Source organism: Symsagittifera roscoffensis, chromosome 4 (genome assembly GCF_963678635.1).
Source record: "Symsagittifera roscoffensis chromosome 4, txSymRosc1.1, whole genome shotgun sequence".
Classification (NCBI taxonomy): domain Eukaryota; kingdom Metazoa; phylum Xenacoelomorpha; order Acoela; family Convolutidae; genus Symsagittifera; species Symsagittifera roscoffensis.
In genome coordinates, this window is record NC_087065.1 from 53,592,330 (window position 1) to 53,602,122 (window position 9,793).

The 9,793-nt window shown below is 38.1% G+C and overlaps 1 protein-coding gene across 1 annotated transcript in view; it reads right to left on the reverse strand.

Annotated features, from left to right (window-relative positions):
* LOC134844148 (sodium channel protein 1 brain-like) overlaps positions 1-4,545 on the reverse strand; it is an 84,043-nt gene extending 79,498 nt beyond the window's left edge. Inside the window, exon 1 of the mRNA XM_063860681.1 lies at positions 4,456-4,545. The gene's annotated coding sequence lies outside the window, so the exon portion shown is untranslated. The remainder of the gene's footprint in view (positions 1-4,455) is intronic.
* Between the last annotated feature and the right edge of the window lie 5,248 nt (positions 4,546-9,793).

The window sequence follows — 9,793 nt, forward strand, 5'->3', positions numbered from 1 at the left end:
GTCGTTTCTCAGTGACTGGAGAGCTTGTGTCAGATGGAACAGTTCTCTGTCCAAGTACAAGTCGTTCCAGCAGTGAGTTGTTCAAGAATCTCATCTGTCGCTTTTGCTTTTCTGTTTTGCCACGCCCAGTTTGCCAACGAGGATTGCTCAGAACACTCCAGACATCAAAAGCGCAAGTTTGCAGTTAGATGGTTACTCGCTTTATAATGAAGCTTTCACTCCGGCAGCAGCTAGAATGAACCGGCTCTTGACAGCGTAAGCTCTTGGGCTAGTGAAAATTTTATGCTTATTGAACCATTCACGTCAGAAGGCTTAGTCATCAGCATGGACTCGAGAGAAATGGCAGGCAAAGCGCGACCATCTCGGCAACTGGAGAACACGCAGGTTTCGTTCAATAAGCAGATCAAGATTCTGGGGTGAAAATTGATACATAGTTAACGTTTTCCGAACACACTAACACCAAGGTTAAGACCAGGAAGAGAACACAGCTGCTGTCTAGTTTGTCGCGGAAAAACTGGGGTCGTACATCCACAGATCTCAAAAGATTGTACAACGCCTCTGTCAAGACAGGAGCATTTTACGCTAGTGAAGTCTGGGGTTCCTTTCTCTCTGACTCAAATTGGAACACGCTGGAAACAATAGAGCTGCGAAAATTATTTGTAGAACAGCAGCAAGTTCCAACGCAGTCGCAACTCGTACAGAAGCTCGGCTTTCTTCGTTGAGACAGTACAGTGACGAAAAAGCAGCCATTTTGTACAGGAAGTTCCTTCGTTTCCCGACAGATCATCACATGCATCACCCGCCTCAGAGACTGGTTTGTGTCCAGAAAAGACACAAACCAACGTCTACACAGAGAGGACATAAAAAAGTCTTCACAGAGAGGACATAAAAAAACGTCTACTCAGAGGACACAAAAAACGTCTACTCAGAGGGGACCTAAAAACATGAACAACTATGACGAGCTCCAATAACAAACAACTCCTGTTGTAAGTTATTTGAGGCTACCGATGCTAGGGGACCAAACGGATCAATCATACGCCAGGGATGAAAACATCAAGGAATGGATTGAATCTCGTTTTCGTAGTATAATATCTGGAAAGGGTGTAATTTGATACCTTAAAAAACATTCGCCGCATCTCGCTAATTTTTTGCATCAAAGCTGGTTTTCCAAATATAATTACGCGAGATATAAGAGGCCTGAAAACTTTAAAAGTTCCAGCATCGCATTTATCTGCATGGTTCAGATGAAACTACCCGAAACTTTCCCAAACTCAAAATAGTCGGGATGAAAACGAAGTAAAAATTTACATAAAGCGTTATCCATCGTTTAGTACATGATCAGCAAACGCAATAAAATGTCAATATCATAGGCATAAAGATGCAAGGAAAATTTTACAGAAACTATGCAGTCAGGCAGATCAATTAGAAGCAACATAAGCAGAAGCGAACCGAGTACACTACCCTCTCCTGATTCAGCAGCAGCTAGAATGCAACCAGCTCTGGATAGCGTCAGTTCTTGGGCGAGTGATCATTATATGCTCATTGAACCGTCGAAGACTGAGGGGTTAGTGATCAGGCTGGACCCGAGAGAGACGGCAGGCAAAGCACAGCCAGCTCTTCTTCTGGAGAACACACAAGTTCCTTTCAACAAGCATATCAAGATTCTGGGTGTCAACATTGATACACAGTTGACGTTTTCCGAACACACAAACATCATGGTGAAGAAGATGAGGAAAAGGACACAACTGCTTTCTAGTTTGTCAGGGAAGAACTGGGGTCTGACATCCACTGACCTTAGAAGATTGTATAATGCCTATGTCAAGCCAGGAGCACTTTACGCCAGTGAAGTTTGGGGTTCTTTTCTCTCGGACTCGAATTGGAATAAACTGGAGGCATGCAACAACAGAGCAGCAAGAATTATTTGTGGCACGCCAGCAAGTTCCAATGCCGTCGCTACTCGCGCTGAGGCAAGGCTTTCTTCGTTGAAGCAGTACAGTGACGAAAAGGCAGCCATTTTGTACAGTAAGTTCCTCCGGTTCCCCATAGATCATCATCTGCATCTTTTGACAGATGACGGCCCGCCTCAGAGACTGAAAGCGAGAGGGGATAGCAGATTTCGTCCGGACTGGAGAGTTACCGCTAGAAAGATGATCCAAGATAAACCAGAAAATCTCAGTACGAAAGAGTTTATTCTGACGAATAGAGAAGAAGTGACACTAGAAGATTACCGGCAAAAAGTGGACGAAGATCACTTACACAGACGAATTTGTAATGGCATGGCTTTGGAGCATTCAACTAATCGTTCAAGAGAAGAGGAAGTTTTGTTGCATAGGCTCCGGGTGAATCGATGTAGTAACCTAGCTAAAGCTGAGCATCTCTTTGGTCGTATTGAATCTCCGCAGTGCCGTCAGTGTGACAGTGAAGAAGTTGAAGACACAGAGCATTTCATCCTGAAATGAGATAAATGGAATGAAGAAAGATTGTTAACTTTGGGCTCAAACCCCATTATCTCAGTTTTGCAAACAAATCCGGACAAAATTTTAATGTTTATTGGCCGAACAGGACGTTTACGTCCCTCATATCATCTATGACGAGCTCCATCAACAACAACAACAGTACACTACCCGATGTAACCAAGGGGGGGGGGGGCTGTAATGTCAAAGGCGCTGCCAAACCAAAAACAATCTTGACTTTTTTCGTGCTCTCCACAAGATAGAGAGAGTATCACTTCATTTTTGCATAAACTTTTGCAGTTACAAAACTGATTGCGGATGGAACATGTGTACAAAATTATTTGAAATGAGCATTGAGTTTCCATGAAAGAACTTTAAGCTGAAAAACCTCAAACTGGGATCTCATCTTTAATACCGTTAGATATAGCCTACAGAAAATGAAAAATAGTCAATGAACACAAGTAAACAGAAAAAATACTGACTTGTTTTTCGAGATATCTTAAATTTCGAATTCCAAGAAAAAACAGATGGCCTTAAATGTTTTCGAATTTCAAGAATAAAATTTCTGATTGACACGTTTTTATAAAATTAACTCAGTTTGAAAAAACTGATCCATAGGTAAAGTTTTTAATCCACTGGGAAATCTGAAAAATCAAACCCTATTTTTGAAACTAGAAATCGATCAAGTTTTTCGTGATTTTGCTGTCTGATAATAGAATATGCCTTCCTTTGCACAAGGAAATTGAACTGAAATAAGAAAGAAACCGAAAGCCAAACCACAAAACATCAAATTTGAGCCTGAACAAATTTTAAGACTTTTCCAAAAAAAATTACATTACAACCTTCATAAGAGTCTTCACTATGTTCATCGACTCTTAAATATACGCTTAAGTTGGCTCTTGTTCCTTCACGCCCACCGCATATAAACCATCAACTTTATGGTGTAAGGAGAGCTTTACAATGTCAAAATTGAAGATTGAAAACCAAATATGTTTGTCATGGCCTAATTATTGGCATGCCAATTGATGTAACAATCGGTCAATGCAAACCAAAAAATTATTTTTTAAAACTCTTAGGAAGGGAAAAAGCACCCCATTGTTCAGAAAAACGAACTCATTGCCAAAAAAACTTATCGAAAAATAATTAGGCGAAATTGCTTACACCACACTTTAAGGAAGCCAATGATTCTGTGACTTGTTTGCTTACTAGCCCATTGACCTGGAGTTGGTTAATTGCTACGCCTACAATTTGTTTTGATGGAGTAAGGGATAAAGGATATGATTTAAAGTGCAGGTGGAGCAGTGCAGCCGAGCAAGTGATACTTGCCCGTTTGCGTCTCGCAATCTTCAATTAGCAGAATTATTTAGAAACATCTGACTCTTTTTGGCTAAAAATGTTGCTAAATGAGCAAATTTCGGAACTACGCAATTCCTAATAACGAAGTTATTGCAATTTTCTAACCTTTTTTTTTCAAATTGAGTTAATCTTCAAGATATTTTATAAGAAAAAAGGTACTCTTATGCTAGAGAAGTCCTTTGAAAATAACCAGGTGCCTTGAGAATAAGACGCCTAGAGCTCTCAAATCATTTAAAAATTAAAATTTCGCCATTCATGAAGATGCCGCATTTTATTTTAATACAAATTTTATGTTGTGTTACTTCGTAAAACGTCCACCTTCTAAGGTAGAAAATTCAAAAAAACCGCCAATATTGAGTTTTCATGAGGAATAAGAGAACCCAAGTATGGTTGTTAAACCGTAAAATTTTTTGAAGCGATCATATTTTTCGATATAAACCAGATAGTAATTACAATTATTAATATGAACAGTTTCTAACGCAACATAATTCGCGCATGCGAAATGCAAGCGGGACCTGTTTATTATAGTTACTTTTTCGTGGGACCACTCTATCATAATAGTACCAAAACAAACTTCATTGAAGGTTGGTTTCTGGTAAATGTCGGAAGTAAAGTTGATTTTAAAAATTGGTTGAATTGTACTCACGTTCAAGATTTTCCAGATGATGTGAAAAAAGAGGAATAACTAACTTTTTGCCAAGTTAGTAAACTATAAGTCAATAAAAATAATCGCCTCATCAAGATTGTGCAACTTTTATGGTACAGTAATCTTTTTATTGGCAGTGACTTCAAAGGGGAAGATTTGATCACAATTTTCAAATCAAATCGCGCTTCTTTTCAACTCAAATACCCATACTTCATACTTAAAACGACGGTGAGATAACTGCGGCATATAATTTTCTCGCAATCTGCGAAGAACAAACAACCAAGGAAATGCTTCGGGTTATTATCGCTGGAAATTGAAGCCTTGTGTAATGATGCAAAAATGGACTCTAAAACATATACAGAATGAGTAAAATAAAAACACTTATTAACGCCTTGCTGCTGCTACCCTTCCTTGTTGGCATTGCACGGCCGGGCAGGACTCGTCATGAAATGGGTCTGTGCAATCAGCATACAACTAAATAACATACTGTGTACACCAATAAACTCGCTACCACATTGAAAAAAACAATACATACTTCTTGTTTCTTCATCACCTTTCGATCATTATTAACAACCGTCTGTCCTTTTTTTCTAACCAAGAACCGAAGTGAACAGTACACAAAAGTATTGAAAATGTGCTTTATTAGGTATAAATGCACATTGTGATCTGAAATTGACTAACGACAAACTAGGACAGCCGGATGCTATCACAAATTTTGAGCGTAGTGATACATACTCCAGACTTCGGCTTACTGCTACATCTATTTATTTTGCCACAATGATGGATAGGAGCGAAGTGATATGATGCATGGTGGTGGAGGGACAAGGCGACTGAGCTTGCAAATACTGCCACTTACCCGTGTGCACTCTGGTTTGTAAGCAGAGATCATTTATTTCATACCCCTCAGTTAGCAGAAAATACGATAAAATATTTGATGCAAAGGCGCGAAAAGTTACATTATTCTCGGAGCAATTCTTGTTTATTTGTATATTTTCGTCGATATCAGCTTTAAAAAAAATGTCGAAAGATGTCAAGAGTCGAAATATGTCAAGAATAAGCGGGAGCCTCTTCATTTCTGGTTGCCATTTTTTTCCAAATGGTACCACCGTTGGTATAATTTTACATCCATTTTTGTTTGACCAACCTCAAAATTGTTCTAAAGGCGCCTTAGGCGCCAATATAACTAATTTGAGGGGGGAGCACGCACCATAAAAAAATTTCTGCGCACGCCGCTGTGAATAAGAATAAAACAAGACTGCCCTGAACGCCCTGTATGTTCCGACTTTCCTAAACGTCTATATAGTAGCGGTTGTTTAAAATAATTAGTGAAATATTCAATAAACAGAAAATTTTATAAAATTGTTTTTTTTAATCATCCCCACACGCTATTCAACGTACAAGGCAATATACTAGGCATTTGTGTAGCACATTAATTAGAACTAGCATGTCTAAACTCAATGTTGAGCGATTGGTGAGCCAGATTAAATCACCGCGTATGCGTTAATAGCTCGAAGTATACCGCGCATTACTTCATCCCAAATTGGGCCAGCTGGCAATTTTCAAATCCTAATAACTCTGCAAAAAAAGTCACTGTTTGAAAACCGTATTAAACTCCAACGTTCTTCCCCCTCCCCCACAATTTCAACCAATGTCCTACCGCCACACCAATCTCCATCTTTTGAACTGTTCCCAGAACACCACTTTAACCCCAATAGAATTGTGGCGTCGTCCGACCAAAGTTGCGACGTTCCTGGGTGTAGGTTTGAGCATGTTGGACACGTCCCCTCGGCAAACAACAACAACAAAAAACAAGAACAGCAACAACAACAAAAAACAAGAACAGCAACAACAACAAAAAACAAGAACAGCAGCAACAACAACAACTACAAAAACATAATAGCATTAGTCTCACTTGGTGGCCTGGCAAAAATAGGGGTACGCAAGTATGTATGGTATGCTCTTTCTTCACTCACTCTCTCCAGTCAACTGGTTCTGCTGGAAACGTACACAAGACTTGATTGCTCAGAAATCAGGTGTCAAAAAGGACCTTGTTAGAAATTTTGTTGTTCCTAGAATCTTGTTGTTTCCCGAATTCCACAAATAATACTCGTCTTACAAGCGACTGTTTAAGGCTTAACCGTTGAATTAGTTCATTTTAAAGGATGGATAGTCGCTACTAGTGACCATGTAGGGAAAATAGTCCGGCAAATATAAATAACTCCCCAGTTCTGCTCATAATTCAATTGGAGCTAGATTAACCCATGTCGCGCCTGCATAGCACAATAATTTACAATCTTGTAATCTGTTTAATCCAACTCATTGGTTTTTAATCAAGCCAAAACACCGAATTTGCTAACCGAAGATCATTTTTCATAATTTCAGATCCAGAAAATTTTTTTGGCTACAAGAACGATTCACTTAGGAGTGACGTCTGAAATTGCTGAACATTTGCCCTTAATGGCTAATTATGTCATGTGCCCATTCTCATGGCAAAAAATCCGAAAGGTAGAAGACTTCAATCAGCCTTTCGACACCGCTAATTGAAACCACTGAGCCGCTTTCTATTTTGAGAGGGATAATTCCAGCAGTACGTGAGCCTTTAACATAATGTCTCGACTGGCATACTACACCGACCGCAGTAAAAACGAAGTTCGACATTCAACCAATGTTCAACTAATCAACGTGCTTTCAACCAAACTGACAAAATTCGACGCATCTTGAATACTGATTTCTGATTTGCAGTCATGATTTTCGTTGTCAGCTCCTTCAGTTACGTGAGTGTTTTATGGTGACCGACCTATTAGCATGCGTACCGATTAGCATTTCCATGTAAAAGAATGTATTTGAAGATTCGCTATTTCACGTTTTTTTTTGCTCAAATTTGCTATTTTCAACTGCATGCACTGAGCCAAACTTTTAACACAGAGGCGAGGCCGACCTTCGCACCACTTGCGATACAATACAAACAAAAAAAAACAAGTCGAAAATTTTTCAGATTTTGAAAGAAACTAGGTGAACCAAATTTTTCGTTAGTCTCGACATAAAAACAATTACAGGCCCAGCTAAGGCTGGAGGTACGTGTTTAATATTGAATGAGTTTGCTATATCGATGCAGCACGAAAAGTGTGATTTCAAAAATTGGACTTTGCCGAAAACATTAGTTGTTTCTCTACAAAAATAATTGAGAAAGGTAAGAAATTTTGAGATAATTAATTTCTCTTCCAAATAATTAGGGAATAGCTGCTTCTACAGGAAGAATGAACTGAATCCGTTCATTCAATGGAACTCTCATCTCAGAATTGACTGTGTAAATTTTAATTTAGTGTCCGCTAATTCGAGAAAACCAAAAAAAAATATGGGTCAAATATTCCCCCACACTTTTTCAAGGCTGTACACTGAGGAGTCAAGTAAAAAAAACAACAGGGGAGTTTGCAGGCACACAGAGGAATTAGCGGTATTTCAATTTATACTCCTTTTTTGAAAATCAGGAGCACTTTGTGAAAAAAAAACTAAAATTTTTGCAAAAAGTGAAAAAATTTTCCAAAAAAAATGAAATTTCAATAAACAGATTGGTAAACATAGAACCAACTTTTAAAGTGCGGAGGGGAACTCTAAAACTGTGTTGATCTTGATGCGTCCAAAATTAGATCATTAAGCCCATAAAAAATACGCCGAAATAACTTTGGCCGCAGATTTTTTTAGCGAAACAAAAAACAAGGAAATATGAAGTCAAGCTAAGTAAAACTACAAAAAGTAGGCGTGAATCAAACACTAAAAACAACATTAACAAAATACGCGTAAACAACAATTCCAAGATGTGACAACTAAGCTGACAAAAGATAAGCAGACAGATAAATGGCCGGCAATTTTTGAAACAGAACACTTCCCGTTTGAAAAAAAAACAGGTCCTGGTCAGACCCGAACCCGGGACCTTTGCGGTCCGAGGCATATTTGTAACCTCCGGGCTAAGATAGCCAGGAACGCTAAGAAATTTGAATACATTATTAAACAAGGTAGGAATGAGCCCAGACGTCCAGATGAGTCCTGTGGACAAAAATGTTTACGGGAAAAAGTCTAGGTTGTAATAACCTTGCTTAATGCAAGGGTAATTAGGGGAAAGTGAAATTCCAACTGCCATAACAAAACAAAGGGTTGTTGAAAAAATTTAGGCTTATTTTTTTTTCGTCTGAAAGAACAACCAGTTAAAGTAATTAGAACGCAAGCTAATCGCTACGCCCGCCGTGTTTCATGAACGGGAAACAAAGCCCAGAAAAACCAAGTCTGGGCTATTAAATTTCTGAGACAAAACAATCCGGCAAACAATAGCTTGACAATTTTTTGGAAATATAAGTTTTTCAGTTTGACATATAACCCAGTTGCTGGCCGGATTCGAACTTTGGACCCTTGCGGTCCCAGGCGTAGTCGTTATGTCCAGGGATATTGTACCGAAGAAGCAAGAAAATTTGAACTTGAAATATATCAAGCCATCAAATGATTCAAGTGATTTTGTTAGACAAGTTAACCAGACAAAAATCTATATTCCGACTTGATAACACTTGCTTATCGCAAGCGTAAGAAGCTATCAAAAAATTCAAAATCTACAAACCATGTTTTTGGAAAATCTGGAAACCTGCAAAATCTGGAAATTATTTTTGTTTGAAAATCAACTGTCGAATTTTGAAGAAAAAAAATGATGGTCTTAAAGCTCTTTGAATTTCTAGAATAATTTATGATAAACACTTTTTTGATTACATTACAAAAAATTAACCCAAATTGAGAAGAAATTGGACCATTAGCTAAATTTTTGGTCCGATTTTTATTTGGAGGACAAAACAATCCGGCAAACAATAGCTCGACAATTTTTTTGAAAATATAAGTTTTTCAGTTTGACATATAACCCAGTTGCTGGCCGGATTCGAACTTTGGACCCTTGCGGTCCCAGGCGTAGTCGTTATGTCCAGGGATATTGTACCGAAGAAGCAAGAAAATTTGAACTTGAAATATATCAAGCCATCAAATGATTCAAGTGATTTTGTTAGACAAGTTAACCAGACAAAAATCTATATTCCGACTTGATAACACTTGCTTATCGCAAGCTTAAGAAGCTATCAAAAAATCTACAAACCATGTTTTTGGAAAATCTGGAAACCTGCAAAATCTGGAAATTATTTTTGTTTGAAAATCAACTGTCGAATTTTGAAGAAAAAAAATGATGGTCTTAAAGCTCTTTGAATTTCTAGAATAATTTATGATAAACACTTTTTTGATTACATTACAAAAAATTAACCCAAATTGAGAAGAAATTGGACCATTAGTTAAATTTTTATTTTGCTGGAAA